A 19,284-nucleotide genomic window follows, 5' to 3' on the forward strand; every position below is an offset into this window, starting at 1 on the left:
GTTGGCGCGCGCTGCACTTCCTCCTCATCCTCCTTCGCTCCTCACCCACATAACGTGCCAGGGGGAAAGACGTTTGCTCGGATGCTCCTCCGAGTTTGGTTCGTGCTTGACGTTCGCCACGGAGGTGGTCGACGAGGAAGCCGCCGGGCCAAGCACAGCATACCCACAAGAAAAGCAGACCTACAGACGATTGTCCTGCGTGTCTGTGTCGTTCTTTCAAAAGATACAAACACAACTTTAACCTAAAGAACACCAACACCGGGATGCGAATGCCACTAAGAGACAAAGAATTAAAAGATTTTGCACATAAATCAAAGAAAGGCATTGGAACTGCAATGCCTTTCAGGCTCAGGTAGATTATTATACGGTCTATGGGCAGCCGAATACTCTGATATAAGTTATAAGTTACTCTATGTTTCGAATGGGATATTTCGAACTATCTATTTGTATTCATATTCGAAAAGAAACTGCTAGGTACCTTCGAATATTGAAGCTAACCAAATAGTTCGCAACATCCTACCTTTAAAGTCGGGTCACTGTTCTCCGTCCGCTTAACAAGTCGCAGCCAGTAGTGAACAGGGCAAACATTTTCAAAGCAACGCCGAAAAGAAATCGGAAATGCCAGCTGGGTTTTGTGTTTCGTGGTGTTAGCCGACAGGATAAACTGTCATTTTTGCTTATCTGTTTTTAACGTTTCTTGCTGTCTAGTCTCATAGCATCTTTAACCTTTATGCTTCAACTAGTACCTTAGCAACTTTTTTCTAGCACAAACATTTGATCTTTTTAACAACTTCTTATGTTGAGTTTTTGGTAAATTAGTCATACAGTATCCATTCAATCTTGAAAATCTTGTTTGCAAGGAAACTCTAAGGATTTTTGAGAGCCTATTTTTGCAGTTATTTTATTGACGATTAGCGACCTTGTATTTTAAAACTGATCAAATAACCTATAAGAATTTATTAGTCCAGCATTGTGTCTACGACTTCTTAATCTTTTCTTATTTCCCCTAAAACCCCATATTTACCATGCATATTTACCAAGTTACCTATGCCTGTAAAGCCTCCGCTCCTATGAATTTATGCTATGCGTTTCTTCCACCAATACTCGAAACGTCTCTTACTTATCCCGACTGACTGGCTAATACGTACATGGGCTTTAAATCCCATCGCTTTCGGAAGGCGGACGTTTCATACGGCTTTCACTGGGTGAATTCCTTCGCATTCTATGAGTATATGCCGAGTGGTCTCCGTATTTTTGATGCAGCACACATATGCCTCCTGTTCCGTATACTTTGGCCGGTAAGTTTTTGTCCATAAGCAACAAGCTCAACTTCCTTTTGTGTTATCGTACAAATTTTCCCTTCTTATTTCTTGCTTGTTATTCATGTAAATCTCCACGGTTCTTTTTGTTTCCATTCTTTGCATTCAATTTACTGTTGATGTTTCTCTCACTTTCTTTTTGATGACCCCTGGTTGTCTATTTACACTTTCAGTTACCCTGGACCTGCTTCCCAACTTTCTTGAACTCTTCCTTCATTCTGTGTCCACGCTTTTCAGGTACAGGTACTAGTGCAGTTTACGCGACCATTTATTTTCATGCATGTTCCTGAGTATTTCTTCAAAATGTACCGTGCTCTGCGCTTCTATGATTTCAATACAGACCCAACCAATGTCTTCCTGCACAACTCGTTTTGTGATTATACCGTGGGCTCTCAGTGCCAAGTTGCCGACCGACTTTTGGTTAACTTCCAACCCCGGCAAGATATCCGATTTTAGGCACGAAGTGCAACTTGGGAATGCTAGCGCTGGTACCATTACTCATCTGCAGATTTCTTGGACTTCCTCATATTTATTGCAGCCACCTCTGTGTTTCATTATTGCCGCATTCTGCTTCCCTTTCATTCTTAGATTTACTTGGTGGATTCTTGAGTAAGTCTTTGCTTTATTTATGTATACACCAAGATATTTATATTGTACGACTACAGGTATCACTTGCTGCTCATTCGGTACCACGTCATCGCTCGTGTCTTGATGAAATGTTATAAGTCCCGATTTCTCTGTGCTATACTTAAGCTTTAGCTTTGCCGTTGCATTGCCGCCCACATCCGCAAGTCTCTGTAAATATCTTGCATTGTCCGCTGGTAGCACTATGTCGTCTTGATACATCAGCTTAGGGATCTTCTGTTGCACCACATGCCCATTACAGGTGTAAGATAGATCAAAACGTAATTCACTGTCTTTCAGTCGTCTTTCTATCCCCTTAACATACAGACTGAGCAATAATGAGGAAAGAGGGAATACTTGATTCAGCCCTCTATAAATCTAAACAGCTTCATTGCATCTCTGGCCTTCCATAAAGTTCGCACTCATTGGTCTCTATACCGGGTGTTTAGGCGAACACTTGCAAATATTTTTAAAGGTTCTGTGGCAGATAGCCGAATTCTACTTCATGAGCTGGTGTACTCAAGGAGGCGGACATTACTCGCAAAAAATTGGAATGCATAAGCGACTAATTAGCAAGCATTCAATATTGAAGTATCTAACTATTTACCATCTGACCCATATTGCATTTTGAAAATTCTAGACGTGGAGTGCGCAAGGCACATCCACGTGGAAATAATTATCAGGAAGACAGCAGTTTCGAGGTATTCATTCATTCATTCCCGAGCAACGAAGTTGCGCGGCGTTCCAGTTACTTTTGTGCTTCAATGCACAAAACGACGTTTTGTCAAGAAAGGCGAAACTTAAGCGTCTGCCAAGTTTATTTTGATGATGCTCACGTTAGCTGGCACTGACTCCTCACATTAACGACCACTCAAAGTCACCGGCACTCATCGTCGTTCATACTCGAGTTCAATCACGTCATTTACCACTTGATCAGATTAAATTATGGGGTTTTACGTGCCAAAACCAGTTCTGATTATGAGGCACGCCGTAGTGCACCTAAATCTAAGTACACGGGTGTTTTCGCATTTCGCCCCCATCGAAATGCGGCCGCCGTGGCCGGGATTCGATCCCGCGACCTCGTGCTCAGCAGCCCAACACCATACCACTTGATCAGTTTATCGCATATTTTGCAGTGAGTACCATTTGATGAGCTCGCGAGTGGGCATCAAATGAATGCTTAACGGGCGTTACAATCTGACGGCTTGTTTCCCAGTTGCTCTGGTCAGCTTGCGGTTGTTCGATATGGAGCATGTTTTGAAGTTGGTTCATACGGCGAGTTATGCTAACTACATGTTACAACTTTGAATGTTTGTTTGTTTGGACACTAACGGCCTTGCCGCTACTCAATGAACTTCATTTTTTTCTTTTTGAAAGCAAACACCATTGACACTCTTGAAAGGATTATCTTCATAGCTGTGGCTGCTGCAAGATCTGAAATTATTAAAAAAGGACCGCTTTGATAGAATAATTAGGTACATTTTCTAGGGACAAAACAGAGCCTGTTAAGTCAGAATTCACCATTATAGGCAAATATAACTAACATTGAGCCAGTTAAAACTTAACAAAACGTGGTTCTTAAACAGCAGCCAGATTGTTATATTGGCACACAGATGTGCTTTGAATATAGTTTCCTCAGAGGCCTATATGCTACAAAAAATAGTTCTGAGCAGCGCAGCAGTGCATTAGAATTGACGTGGCTTCAGCTCTAAATTTGAAGATCGGTTGAAGCGGTGTGACATAATCGGAGTGTAGATATTATGTCACATTATGCTGATTACGTTGAGAAGATCTGTTGAGATTATGTTCGGTTTTTTTACAACTGATGCCTACTAAACGTTACATTCAACAGCTGCCAGTTGATTTGGAATTCAACAGGTATATAAAGCCAGTGTGCCTGCCAACAGACAAAATGGACATTGCAGGCAAGAGTCTTGTAATTGCCGGCTGGGGTATAACTGAAAGTAAGTACCATGATTTCAGCTGCACAGAGTTGAAACTCTTTTTTTTTATTAGATGGTCCTTAGGAAATGTTGGTGTCGTTTTGTGGCAATCGCTACTCTGTTTCACATGGAGATGAGCAAACAATAAAGGTAACAGATATGCAAAAAGAAATCGCACAGGTAAAACCAGAATAAACCTGTCAGTCAACTCATTTAAGTGAGCAGGACATATGGCCTTGCAGTTTTGTCTCGTGATCTTTGTCATAGCCAACAAATCCGGCATAAACTGATCTCACGATGAATGCCAACGTGAGACCGATTAGCACTGAAGCAATGCGTCGACACACCGCATTGAAACCGCCAAAACGCGTTGTGCATGAGGCGTGTGTGAATATATATATTGAAACAAGATTGTCTGAACATACCGTGTGTCCCAGCTAATAATAGGCAAGCTGCTCAGCGACGGAAAAAATATTTAAATAAAAACGCGTTGCAAGGCAAAACAGGACCTATGTTGTTTTGATGACCGAACACTGTAGTTTTCAAAATCGTATCTTGCACCGTGCTTTTTAAACTTTACTTTTGTGTAACACCTTTGTTAACGTTAGCTGGGACGCCTTATATGTAAGGCCAGTTCGACTTCACCCTCCTCAGGAGAAATTCATATGATTTTTTTTCGTGATTGAAGACTGGCACCTACCAGTGTCTCATGCCCACTGACCAAAGTTTGCGTCCAAAAGGCTCGTTGGAGAACTTCACTCATCCAGTTACTCTTAACTCTGTATCGGCCGCAATGATACAGTGTCGACGAAAGTTTAGGCGACAGTGAGAGAGGACCAAGCAAAGTGCTTCGTCCTACATATAGTACCTTGGCAAAGCCACATTTAGAAGCAGGATTACCCAGCAAAAACTTCCCACATTTCTCTGTGGGCACTTTTTGGGGCAGGCAAATGCGTGAAAGAAACCATCGCCTGACCCTGCGTGCGAGGCAGTATGACGGACGTCGGTATAGTGCTATAGAGGACTTATAGAGTGAGTAAGGGACATCGCAGATTACCTAGGAGCAGCTGAGATTACCAAGGAGTGGCCTCGACAAGTCTGACTTTAGTTGTAGCCAGAGCGCCACTTTTGGCCCCTAAGGTGGCCGTGTTCCCTTACCCACTGTTCTGCTGAATTAAATCTTCTATATAGGTAAATGTTATTTATTTGTATTTTTAGCGGGCAATCGAAGTTCACCGTAGTTTTGCACATTTTGTATTTTGCAGGAATTGTACACTATCACACGCCGGCAGAGTACCCAAATAGGGCGTTAGTGGGAGAAAACAATTTAGAATAGAACGCAGGATTTGGCGAAAAAATGTGGAACAGGTGAAGGTTCAATAATCCTAAGGGAAAGTGGTAGCTGATATCTTAGATGACACTTGTTTGGCATCTTTAGAACTTTAGTGCAGCTTATTGCGCATAATATTTATGGTGAGCCATTGCGGTTACCAGACAGGCAGGACATTCGATGTGTGTGAGGTGCGAGCGTCAGAAATGGCAGGCGCTGGTTTCATCTTTGCCAGCCACCGCGAGTCAGACCGGTCAACGACCCTGCATGTGCAGGCGTTGATTTCTTTTCGCTTCCCGCAATCTGAGGCACTGAAATTGTTAGGTAATAAGCAACACGAAGAAAGGTTTCGGTTGCAATAACTGCTCGTATAGGCCACGTAGATGAAGAAAGGAGGAAATGAAAAAAGGTGGTGCTTTCAAAACACGAGGTAGTAACCAAAAAAGAAAAAGAAACACAGGAAAAAAAAACGAAGTTGCGCGGCAGTATGTGAACTCATAGTAGTGGCACAAAAACTTCTCCTGGTTTGTCTTAACATCAACAGATGAGCTAAAGCTCGAACATTTTGCATCGCAACTAGTGATTGTCAAGTGGACAGTTTAGAAATTCCGCCGCTATATAGGCGAAAACATTATCGTTTGCGAGTGGCGGGATTCTTGCGGGTGCTCAGGTCAAGGCATCTTGATTTTGTTGGTAAAATGACGCATTTTCTTTGTGACCATGGCTGCACAATACGCAAAACTTCGTGAGCAGGCTTTGCCACACTTTATTACTACGATGCTAGCCGTATCTTGGTTAGGTGAAGCTAGATGTGTTGTGATACGCACTAGCAGGTTTAGCACAATTTGTTGAAAGCAAGAGCGGGAATTAGCATTCTCGCGACAAAGAAATACATGTCTTGTGTTTACTCTTCCATGTTTTGATGCCTTAAATATGAGTTCAATCGGAAACTCGGGCACTTCAGGCTTACGAGAAAATTGTCTAGTCGCTTTTGCTGCAGGCACAATTGAAATAAATATTGTTTTAATAAATGCTGCCGGTGAATTGCAGATAATAGCAATTAAAGAAAGGCTACGTTAGTTGCTTCAGGACTCGAAGTTGTATCTTTTCCATTATGCAAGTTGAGCTCGGCTTTTCTGGCGAGGCAACCCTATTTTTCTTTCCGATGAGCTTGATGGTAATAAAATTATTTTAACATGAGCTCGTTATGTCGTCTGTTATGTATTGAAATAAGCAGAGATGTTTTTCTACCGTTTTTATTGCTTTAATTGTATAAAATTTAAGTGTTTTGTATATTTCCTATCGGAGCCTAATTTTCAGCACACTTGAGGCATTGAAAGTCCGAGTTTTAGCACCTTTTAAAGCTTTTGCTTGGGTGTTTTGAGATTGTTGGTCCGCAAGAATAATCATAGACAATATTCTTCGTAAGGTGCCTTGCCCTGTACACATAAATGTGACACTTTCTTTGTTGTTTTAGGTTATTAAATATTCAAGAAGTATTTACAGCAACTTTTGTAAACAAGTATCTTTCACAAAGAAAGTAACAACTTGCAATAATACCTTGTAATGCCTTGTGGTGTGGTTCGTAGGAATTCTCGTGTACGTTCAAACTTTGTATCTTCTCATCAATAATGTGCGAAGTAGGCAAACTGGTCATAAAGGGTTTAGCTCACTTCGGGAACTAACCACGATTTTCTATACTGTATAACCGTTTTCGTTGGCTGATAACGAAGGTAGGGCAGTCTAACACAACTTTAAAAACCATGCGGTGTTACCGGCGGTAAAGGGAGCACTCTTGCATTCTTTTCTTGTGACAGTTAGTATTTTGAGATGCTTGCGTTGAGACGCTGGGCCTCTGGTCATAAAAGCAGACGCTCTTATTTGATCTCATTGGGGCACGGGCAAGTAGTCCGTGACGAAAAGGTGCTCGAAGTACCGGTTTGCTCTCGCGTACAGCTAAGGCACTGTGACAAGGCTAGTGCCACCCAGAATGCATAGTACAACATAGCGCCACGAAATTACCAAATCCCAGAGCATGCTAAACTCAATATTGGATAGCAACCGGGGTTGGTCCTTCATGATTTTCTTTTTATGTCGGCATCTGGAGTCATCATCATCATCAGCAGCAGCCTATATTTATGTCCACTGCAGGACGAAGGCCTCTCCCTGCGATCTCCAATTACCCCCGTCTTGCGGCATCTGGAGTATTTTGACGCTATTGACACGTGTAATTGTTCATTCGTTGGCCGGGTACCGCATTTCAAGCGCTAACAGCCTAAAGTTATAGCTTAGCACTAGACGCGCCTGCATGATTCGGAACTTACTCGAATGTTAATGTTCATTTCACCTCTTGTCTATGTTCTCGCCGAACCTTGTCTAATTAGATTATATGCTCGACGCGAATAGTGTACTTCCGGAAGGCATGCGAGCACCTGCGATTACGCTGTAAACTTCGACGAATCTTCTATAGAAGTCGACGCGCTTGCCTCGCAGAACACGTTTCGACGATGGATGAATGTGCGCGCAGCTGTCATTTTTCTGCCTGTTTATATGGGCGCAGGTTTGCCCAATATTGAGCTAGTTCGGTGACTTGCGTTGTGCCACTGTGGCACAGTGTCACTACAACGCGACGCTCTTGAGCTGAATCAATGACCCAATATATTAGAAAGTGATGTGTTCGAATTTTATTTATTAAAATTGTGTTTTTTGCTTAGTTACCACCACTTGACCCTATCAAGTACATTGTTAGCCTCTTTTGTGGGCCGGCCCCAAAGATAATGTAGTCTTAAAATGTGCACTGATCCCGAAGATAGATCTGGTACGGGTGGTACCTATGGTAAGGGGGTGTTCTTGCCTTGCGACAGCTAGTGTTTTGAGACGCTGTCATTGAGAAGCTGCGGGCCTGTAAGAATAAAACATGGTTCATGCACAACCGCAGCTCACCCAGGAACACTCATTTTCATTGACGTGAAGTGAAGGTGGAATCTCCTTGTGACTTTTTTATTTTGTTTTCTTAGCGGGAAAAGGCAGCAAGATTCTCCGATACGCAGAAGTTATTGCTCTCACGGATGAGGAGTGCCAAGCTCAACTAAGAAGAACCAAAAATCCTGATACGCGACTCCGCGCTCGACCTGGACCTGCAATCTGTGCATTTGCGATAGGTACTGGAGCATGTAGGGTAAGCCGGCAATTGGAACAATGACCTCGGCTTCATATCTCAATCGAGGCGCAAAGTTGTACAGCGTCCATTACCCAGAGACATTACCCCTTAATTATCTAGATGCACTACGAATATACCGAATAAGCGGTACTATTAACTCCAACCTCCCCCTACCACTCCCCAATGTAATATAGGAGCCAGGTTGCTGAAAACGCCGTTTTGGTTCAGGTTGAAGGTGTATTGATTTATTTCGAGATTATTTATGGCTCTGGACAACAACAACAACAACAAAAAACTTGATTGGGCAGCGTTAACAGTGGCGCGTATGGTTACTAATACTGCACTGCCAGCTACGAATAGGTCCTAAGTAGGAGGAGGAAAATACAAAATGAATCCAGAAAATATACACAGATATTGGTAAACAAGACGAGTCAGCGAGGGAAACACAAATGCGCTGAAAAAAAGGTGAGATAATAGAATAAATTGATTAAATTTTTGCGTTATTTGACTTTCACGGCCGGTGACAAGTTTTAACCATACACGGTCATCAGCAAATGGTCTAACTACAGCAGACTGTAATAGTTTGATAGCCGCGTCAATAATGCATATAAAAATAGTAATGACCCCAGCAAACCTCTTGTGCTACTCCTGACATTTAGTTTGAAGAGCAGCGACCAACTGAGAACGACTGTTTGCGGTTAGTAAGATATGGTTACCCAGTTAATAAGACAGGCTGGGTAAAAGAGTGGACTGAAGTTTTTCAGTGAAGTTGATGCATGCAGCAATGCCAAATGCTATTTTAGCACTTTCAGGTCCGATGATTACTGTATCAATCATAATGTTTTGCGGAAAATATTTGACATCGAGAAATGCAAAGACAATTATTATCCGAAGTGTGAGTGTCAGCAATGCTAATAAAATAAATTACCAACTTTATGGTGGAGATAAACATGGCTTCACCTGAAATTTCAGAAATGTCTATGGTTCGCAGCACTCCGAGCTTAAGCCTCGACGCTCAATTATTGTAGGCTGGTGCCTAATTCAATAAAGTGCCTTGGTGGGCCGAAAAGTGGTCTTCAAAATATTTGCGGCCAAATTGCACTTCACTACGATGGCCAATTAGAAAATATGAAAAGCCACATGCCATTTACAACAAACTGAGCTTTTGGCAGTTTCTAAGGAAAACTTTATGATCATTGTCAAAACCTCCAATGGGATTTTCTTTTATTTCACCGGCTCAGTTGTTCAGATGTATAAAATAAAAAATTTTCACTTCATTCGCAAAATTTGGTCAAGAAAGAGTTAGGTATATAAATATTAAGTCACTTTGTCTGCATGGTACACGTATGCCTAAAGTTGTTGTAACCATTGTTCATCATGATTCAAAACTAAAACCATGGCTAAAACCAAGGTGCACCCGAAAACAATTTTACACTCGTTGAGTTTCATCTTGTGTCCCTACAAAAATCGTGTCTTTTCTTTTCACCGACAGGGAGAATCTGGCGGGCCATTAACGCTTATGGGCGATGATGGAAGGACAGTGCAAGTCGGCATTTCTTCTATGGGTGATGGAAGATGTCCCCCAAGAACACCACCGGTGTACGCGCGGGTCTCCAGTCACGTACAATGGATCGAAGATGCTCTAAATAAGCCCAGAATGTGGAGGAAACTAAAGCGTGTCCGAAAGCCATTTACAGTACGCCTGAAATGAGGCACTCTTCCATTGCGATTGTGTGGAAACCTCAAGGCGAAAACAGGCGAAACGGTTAAATATCATGAAGAAGGCCGCCGTAAAATGCAGATGCAAGCATTGCAAATGAAAGATGAGAAGTGGGCTTTAAACTGTGTTTATTAATAAAACTGTTTGTTCTACTCGAATGCGAAAAAAAAACAGCTGAATCACTCAGATTGCATTTGGGCTGGTTGATTTATGACTTGAGTAGAAACACAGCAAAATAACAGAAAATGATAAAGGGTTGAGTGAAAGAGAGAGAGAAAGAGATGGTGAGGAAGGCAGGGAGGTTAACCAGACGTTAGAATCCGGTTGCTACCCTGCACCGGAGTAGGGAAATGGGGGTTAGGAAAAGGACAGAGAGAGAGAGAGAGAGAAAAAAAACGCACACGCCAGAAGAGCATTCTAATCACAGTCGTTCGGAGAGGCCGGTGGCTCGGAAGAAGCGCAGAAGCGCCAGCACGTCCTTCTTCTGTGTCGTTAAGTCGCGTCAGTGGTGGAGAAGTCTTTCTGCCGATAGAGGCCGGTCGTCCAAATGGTTGAACACGTTGTGAAAAGATTGTCTTTGCGCACTGTACTACGGTCAGGTAAACAAAATATGTTCAATCGATTCTTCATTGCCGCAGTGGTCACAGGCTGCGCTGTCGGCCATTCCTATGCGGAACGCATAGGCGTTGGTAAACGCAACACCCAACCATAATCAGCACAAAAGAGTTGCGTCCCCTCGGCGAAGCCTAGGGGACGCAACTCGAACTCGAACGCTTATGGTACTCGAACGCTTAGGGTTGGGTCCAGAGGGTATAAGGGTACGGCCACACTAGCGGCAAGAACGCGCGTTTTTGCCGCTAGCGTGGCCGTACCAAAGCGAGCATGCCTGAAGTGCGACTCATTCCATTGTGACCTTGTGCGTTGGCGAGCAAGCACGCGGAGCTTCCGTGCAGCGTCAGTCCTAGAAAGTGGTATGGGTCGTTGGTGATCTTATTTATGAGCTGTGCGGGCAGCTTGATCGGCCCGTTCATTGCCAATAATTCCTCAATGTCTTGGAAGTTACTGAAACGTTATTCCATGCCCTATCTCAGTTAGATTGTCTATTGCCTCGGCAATCTCAAAGACCATGCAGCTGCTCGTGTGGACTGCGGCGTAAAGGTGATAGTAGAGACTGCAGAGCCGCCTTTGAGTCGCAGAAAATGGTCCATTTGTGTGTCACTTGATCACTAATGAATTGGAGTGCGGTACAAAGCGCTGCGAGCTCTGCTGCCGTCGATGTTGTGACGTGAGACGTCTTGAATTTTATAGTTGTGACCTTCATTGGTATCACAACTACCGCGGTGAAGCTGTTCGGCAGGATGGATCCGTTGGTGTATATATGGACAGAGTCTTGGTACTTCTTGTACAACAGAAGTAAAGCGAGATCTTTTCCCAGGGTCCTACTCAAGTGCCGTTGTCTGCGCCTTTCTAATGTACTGACATTTTGCGGTGTTTTCGGTCAACTCAAATACGGTACCTCAAGGCGACGCCGACGGTGACAGCGACGAAAAAAAACCTCCTGAGACGACCGGAGACGAAATGCAAAATAAATGAGAAAAAATAGAAAAACAATAGTACAGTACAAAATAAATTGGTTTCATTATAGATATGATACCAGAGCATAAGTTAAGTTATAAGTTGAATTACTGTAATGTATGGAATAATTACAATTATGTAGAAATCACTGAATACCGGGGACAAAATTCAAAGTAAATCAGAAAAAAATATAATAATATTGTAGAGTACAACATTCATGGATTTCACTATAGATATGATATCAGAGCATAAATTTTGTTGCAAGTTGAGTTACTGAAGTGCATGGAATAATTAAAAATAATTAAATATCACTCATTACCGCAGACGAAATTTAATCAGAAGAAGTGAAAATATAGATAGTACAGAATTCATGGGTTTCATTATGGATATGATATTAGAGCATAAGTTTAGTTAAGTGTTGAGTTACTGAAGTGTCGGGAATAATTAAATTAATTCGGAATCACTGATTCCCGCACACCGAAGAGACCTGCCACATCAGCAAGACTTTGGTGAAATTCCTGGAAACTCTAAAGTAGAAAGTTGAATTAATGATGCCACTAATGACGTCGCATACAAGGAGGTGGCATGATATTTAACCGGCTGATTAATGGAAAACAGTTGCCTGACACAGACTGAACAGCTGCCTATCAAAGTGGATGTGACGTCACTCCCTCCTCTCACTTCTCCTTTCCCGGTGTGCACCTGTTCGCTCGCTTGCTGGCAACAGCTGCGCATGCGCGCTCTATATGGATGCTCTGACATAATTACTGGAGAGGGTGCGTAAGGTGCGCTTCGTGCGGCGCTCACTAGGGGGCTACGCCCCGCGAGGTGGCGCGCGCTGCACTTCCTCCTCACCCTACTTCGCTCCTCACCCACATATCGTGCCAGGGGGAAAGACGTTCACTCGGATGCTCCTCCGAGTTTGGTTCGTGCGTTGCGTTCGCCATGGAGGTGGTCGACGAGGAAGCCGCCGGGCCAAGCACAGCATACCCACAAGAAAAGAAGACCTACAGACGATTGTCCTGCGTGTCTGTGTCGTTCTTTCAAAACATACACACACAACTTTAACCTAAAGAACACCAACACCGGGATGCGAATGCCACTAAGAGACACAGAAATAATAGATTTTGCACATCAATCAAAGAAAGGCATTGGAACTACAATGCCTTTCACGCTCAGGTAGATTATTATACTTTCTATGGGCAGCCCAATACTCTAAGTTTCGAATACAAATAGAATATTTCGAACTATCTATTTGTATTCATATTCGAAAATAAACTGTTCGGTACTTTCGAACATCGAAGCTACCCAAACAGTTCGCAACGTCCTACCTTTAAAGTCGGGTCATTGTTCTGCGTCCGCTTAACAAGTCGCAGTCAGAAGTGAACGGGACAAACGTTTTCAAAGCAAGGCCGAAATGAAATCGGAAATGCCAGCTGGGTTTTGTGTTTCGTGGTGGTAGCCGACAGGATAAACTGTCATTTTTGCTTATCTGTTTTTAATGTTTCTTGCTGTCTGGTCATATAGCAGCTTTATCCTTTATGCTACAACCAGTACCTTAGCCACTTTTTATTGCGATAGCAATTATATGGATACTTCTACGGGATTTTTGCCGTCGGCGTCGTCGTCGCCGTCAGGTTCCGTATAGATTCCAAGGGCGATAAAATCGTCGCCGCGCGCCGTACGAGTAAAAGCGCGCGGGGACGCGCGCTATCACGGAGAGCCAACGCACGGCGGAAAGCAAACGCGATTGTCGCCCAAAAGGCCGTGGGGGTATGGGGGGGAGGGAGGCGGGGCGACGCTGTGCTACGGCACCAAATGCTTATCGTGCAACCCAGCGCAAGGAGAACTGGCAACGCAATCTCCCACGCGAAAGCGTAAAAAAAAAAAAAAAAAAAAAAAAAAGCGGGGAGGCAGCGCGGGAGGGAAGGGGGGAGCAGCTTCTACTCTGCCAACAAATACGCTTGCACTGGCTGTGGTGCCGTCGCCCGCACCGTTTCTTTATCTCCACCACGGCCGGGCTCGACTGGCGCGCACACTCGCTTCTTAAGAAGTGAGCGAGCGCGCGCGCCAGTCGAGCCCGGCCGTGTCTCCACACGGCTCTGACCTTTATCCGCTGTCCATTCGCCGCTCAGTTTCCGTTGAAGCGATAGACCGCACGATTCTTCGCCCGCTGCAGTGGCCACGCCAGCGTTTTGACAGTTGTTGTCTGCGGTCATTCAGTGTGATCTATTCATGTTTACTTTTGCGCGATGACACCACGCTTGTCAATTCAGTTAGAAAGCGAATGTGTCCAAGTTTATGCGGCCGATAAAACTACTCTACTATCCCTACTCCGAATAGCTCTCTACCAATTTGCTTCGCAATTGATGCTTCGCCTTTCGGGCGAAACTACGACATTATTCTAGCACAAACTTCTGATCTTTTTTTAACAACTTCTTATGTTGAGTTTTTGGTAAATTAGTCATACAGTATCCATTCAATCCTGAAAATCTTGTTTGCAACCAAACTCTAAGGATTTTTGAGAGGGTATTTTTGCCGTTATTTATTGACAATTAGTGACCTTGTATTTTAAAGCTGATCGAATAATCTATAAAAATTTCTTAGTGCAGCATTGTGTCTATCTCTTCTTAATCTTTTTTTATCTCCCTTAAAACCCTATATTTACCATGTATATTTAGCAAGTTACCTATGCCTGTAAAGCCTCCGCTCCTATGAATTTATGCCATGCGTTTCTTCCACCAATACTCGAAACGTCTATTACTTATCCCGACTGACTGGTTAATACGTACATGGGCTTTAAATTCCATCGCTTTCGGAAAGCGGACGTTTCCTACGGCTTTCACTTGGTGAATTCCGTGCATTCTATGAGTATATGCCGAATGGTCTCCGTATTTTTGATGCACCATACATATTCCTCCTGTTCCGTATACTTAGGCCAGTAAGTTTTTGTCCATAAGCAACAAACTCGACTCGCTTTTGTGTTATCGTACAGATTTTCCCTTCTAATTTCTTGCTTGTTATTCTTGTAAATCTCCACGGTTCTTTTTGTTTCCATTCTTCGAATTCAATTTATTGTTGCTGTTTCTCTCACTTTATTTTTGATGACCCCTGGTTGTCTATTTACACTTTCAGTTACCCTGGACCTGCTTCCCAACTTTCTTGATCTCTTAGTTCATTCTGTGTCCACGCTTTTCAGGTACAGGTACTAGTGCAGTTTACGCGACCATTTATGTTCATGCATGCTCCTAAGTATTTCTTCAATATGTATCGTGCTCTGCGCTTCTATGATTTCAATACAGACCCAACCAATGTCTTCCTGCACAACTCATTTTGTGATTATACCGCGGGCTCCCAGTGCCAAGTTGCCCACCGACTTTTGGTTAACTTCCAACCCCGGCAAGATATCCGATTTTAGGCACGAAGTGCAACTTGGGAATGTTAGCGCTGGTACCATTACTCATTTGCAGATTTCTTGCACTTCCTCATATTTATTGCAGCCACCTCTGTGTTTCATTATTGCCGCATTCCGCTTCCCTTTCATTCTTAGATTAACTTGGTGAATTCTTGAGTAGGTCTTTGCTTTATTTATGTATACACCAAGATATTTATATTGCACGTCTACGGGTATCACTTGCTGTTGATTTGGTACCACGTCATCGCTCGTGTCTTGATGAAATGTTATAAGTCCCGATTTCTTTGTGCTATACTTAAGCTTTAGCTTTGCCGTTGCATTGCCGCCCATATCCGCAAGTCTCTGTAAATATCTTGCATTGTCCGCTGGTAGCACTATGTCGTTTTGATAAATCAGCTTAGGGATCTTCTGTTGCATCACTTGCCCATTACAGGTGTAAGATAGATCAAAACGTAATCCACTGTCTTTCAGTCGTCTTTCTATCCCCTTAACATACAGATTGAGCAATAATGCGGAAAGAGGGAATACTTGATTCAGCCCTCCATGAATCTCAACAGCTTCATTGCATCTCTGGCCTTCCATAAAGTTCGCACTCATTGGTCTCTATACCCGGTGTTTAAGCCAACACTTGCAAATAGTTTTAAAGGTTCTGTGGCAGATAGCCGAATTCAACTTCATGAGCTGGTGTACTCAAGAAGGCGGACATTACTTGCAAAAAATTGTAATGCATAAGCGACTAATTAGCAAGCATTCACTAATGAAGCATCTAACTATTTACCTTCTGACCCATATTGCATTTTACTAATTCTAGACGTGGAGTGCGCAAGGCGGATCCACCTTCATTTATTCCCGAGCAACGAAGTTGCATGGCGTTCCAGTTACTTTTGTGCTTCAATGCACAAAACGACGTTTTGTCAAGAAAGGCGAAACTTAAGCGTCTCCCAAGTTTATTTTGATGATGCTCACGTTAGCCGTCACTGACTCCTCACATTAACGACCACTCAAAGTCACCGGTACTCATCGTCGTTCATACTCGAGTCCAATCACGTCATTTACCACTTAATCAGTTTATCGCATATTTTGCAGCGAGTACATTCGATGAGCTCACGAGTGGGCATCAAATGAATGCTTAACGGGCGTTACAATCTGACGGCTTGTTTCCCAGTTGCTCTGGTCAGCTTGCGGTTGTTCGAGATGGAGCATGTTTTGAAGTTGGTTCATACGGCAAGTCATGCTAACTACATGTTACAACTTTGAATGTTTGTTTGTATGGACACTAACGGCCTTGCCGCTACTCAATGAACTTCTATTTTTTCTTTTGGAAAGTAAACACCATTGACAATCTTGAAAGCACTAACTTGATAGCTGTGGCTGCTGCAAGATCTGATATTATTAAAAAAGGGACCGCTTTGATTGAATAATTAGGTACATTTTCTAGGGACAAAACACAGCCTGTTAAGTCAGAATTCACCATTATAGGCGAATATAACTAATATTGAGCCAGCTAAAACTTAACAAAACTTGGTTCTTAAACAGCAGCCAGACTGTTATATTGGCACACAGATGTGCGTTGAACATAGTTTCCTCAGAGGCCTATATGCTACAAAAAATAGTTCTGAGCAGCACACCAGTACATTAGAATTGACGTGGCTTCAGCTCTAAATTTGATGATCGGTTGAAGCGGTGTGACATAATCGGAGTGTAGAGATTATGTCACATTATGCTGATTACGTTGAGATTATCCTTTGAGATTATGTTTGGTTTGTTTACAACTGATGCCTACTAAACATTACATTCAACAGCTGCCAGTTGATTTGGAATTCAACAGATATATAAAGGCAGTGTGCCTGCCAACAGACAAAATGGACATTGCAGGCAAGAGTCTTGTAATTGCCGGCTGGGGCATAACTGAAAGTAAGTACCACGATTTCAGCTGCACAGAGTTGAAACTCTTTTTTTGTTATGTCACATAATGTGACATAATCGATCATCAAATTACAGCTGACATCAGTATAATGTGACAAATAACCCCAGAATGTGGAGGAAACTTAAGCGTGTCCGAAAGCCTTCACAGTGCGCCTGAAATGAGGCACTTGTTCAGTGCGGTGGTGTGGAAACCTGAAGGCGAAAACATTGGGCGAAATGCGTTAAATATCTTAGGCCGCGGTAAAACGCAGACGCAAACAATTCAAATGAAAGATGAGAAATGGGGTTTAAACTGAGGTTATTAATAAAACTGTTAGTTCCATCCCAATGCGGAAAAAAGCAGTTGAATCATTCAGACTGTATAAGGGCTGGTTGATTCATGACTTTAGTAGAAACAGAGCAAAATAACAGGAAATGAGAAAGGGTTGAGGGAAAGAAAGAATGTGAGAAAGCACTAATGTATGCCCCTCTTCTAATGTACTTGTCATTTTTCGGTATTTTCGCTCAACTCAAATACGGTAGCTTACGGCGACGCCGATGGCGACAGTGACGAAAGAAATTAGCTTGGATTGTTCGTACAATTGCTATCGCAGTAAAGATGTATCGAAGAGCTACAGCTGAATGCCCAGTAGATTGTTCTCTATGATCTATGAAATATCAAGAAACAGATTTTTATCTCAATAGGGATAGCAGCTTTTCAATGTTTAGAGGTACATCCAGCCCCAAACAAAAAATGCAGGAACTCCACTGGCGTGGTCCGAGTATGGTAAGAATACCCCCAAACGTTACTACACCCACCCCCAAATTAAAGTTGACGCACCCCCGAACTTCAAGTTGGGCCATCACCAAGTTTAAGTTGGCCAAGTGCCGAGTTTGAAGTTGACCACCCATAAATTTCAGTTGGCCAACCGCCAAATTTAAGTCGGCCCAGCCCTAAATTTCAGGTTGGCCTACCCCAGTATATCAAGTTAGCCCGCCCACAAATTTTAAGTTTGCCCATCCCCAATAGCAAGTTGGTACACCCAAAAATTTGAAGTTGGCCCATCACAAAATAAGTCGGCCAATGTCCGAATTTTAAGTTGGTCCATACCCACATTTCAAATTGGCACACTTGCAAATTTCATGCTGGCCCACCACCAATTTCAGTTGGCCCACCCCAAGTTTCATGTTGACCGACCCGCAAGTTTTAAGTTGGCCCAAACCAAATCTTCTGTTGGCCCACCCCCCAAATTCAAGTTGGCCCAACCTGCGGTGTTATACATGGAATGTATAAATGTATGTTATAGAATGTCATACATGGAATGTATAACACCACAGGGAGGTAGGTGTTATAGAATCGCGTCGGACTCGCGCGTTGCTGGTGAATAGTTGAGTTTGGCAAATTGAAGGAAAGGGGGAGAGGTTTATTTAGATTTTTACAGCTAAGGTGGTTCCAGCAATACGGGCACCAACTCCATGCAGGAATGCCATACACGTCCTTTCACCCTCTCATCTCTTTGGCCTGCACCAAAGATGTGCGTTTAAAACTGTTCCGTTTTCCCAGGGTCTTACTTAAGGGATTTTGTGAACCTGGTTCCGCCCAATCAGACGCTTCCAACTGTTCATACTATACACTGCGCCTGGGGTCACATCATCTTGCCAGAACCCCTCCGGTGTTGCCCATTTTCCCCCGTATACGAGGTAATCACGAGGCAAGGGTCATTCCCGAAGTCAACTGTGGTGGTGGGCTTGATGAGCTGAGCCTTCACGGTTGTCATTGCCTCTTTGTTAACAGCATCAGCCCCAGTCGTCACCCTGGCAGGTACCCGCAAAGTAGACTCCCAGCAGGGAACACACAAAGAATGCTCCTGTCGTTCTGAAACACAGTAGGCTCCTCCGCCACCGGGACATCCGATCTGAGGGTGACCTGCTGTCAGGTCACCCTGTTTAGTGCATTGTAATACCTTGTAGCAAAGATGTATTATCGCTAATAACTCACCTACTTCTTGTGGGCTGTCACGAACCAATCAGCTTCGACCACTCGTGCACTATCGGTGTTGTCCGTCAGCAATTGTGCGTCTATAGCGTGCATATATTCAAGCGTGCACCCTTTAACTTATTCTTGAAACGTTGGCGATAAAGTAGGCAAAGCTCCCGTGCCAGTTGGGGTAGATATGTGTAAATACTGTGCGTTGAAGTTACCATGTTAGGAAGCGGCGCTACTCCCTTTGTCATTGTTTGATGAATGGTACTCACTCTTGCTGACGTCCCAGGACTGAAGCCTTTTCTATGA

Source organism: Dermacentor silvarum, chromosome 9 (assembly GCF_013339745.2).
Source record: "Dermacentor silvarum isolate Dsil-2018 chromosome 9, BIME_Dsil_1.4, whole genome shotgun sequence".
In the NCBI taxonomy this organism is placed as follows: Eukaryota; Metazoa; Arthropoda; class Arachnida; order Ixodida; family Ixodidae; genus Dermacentor; species Dermacentor silvarum.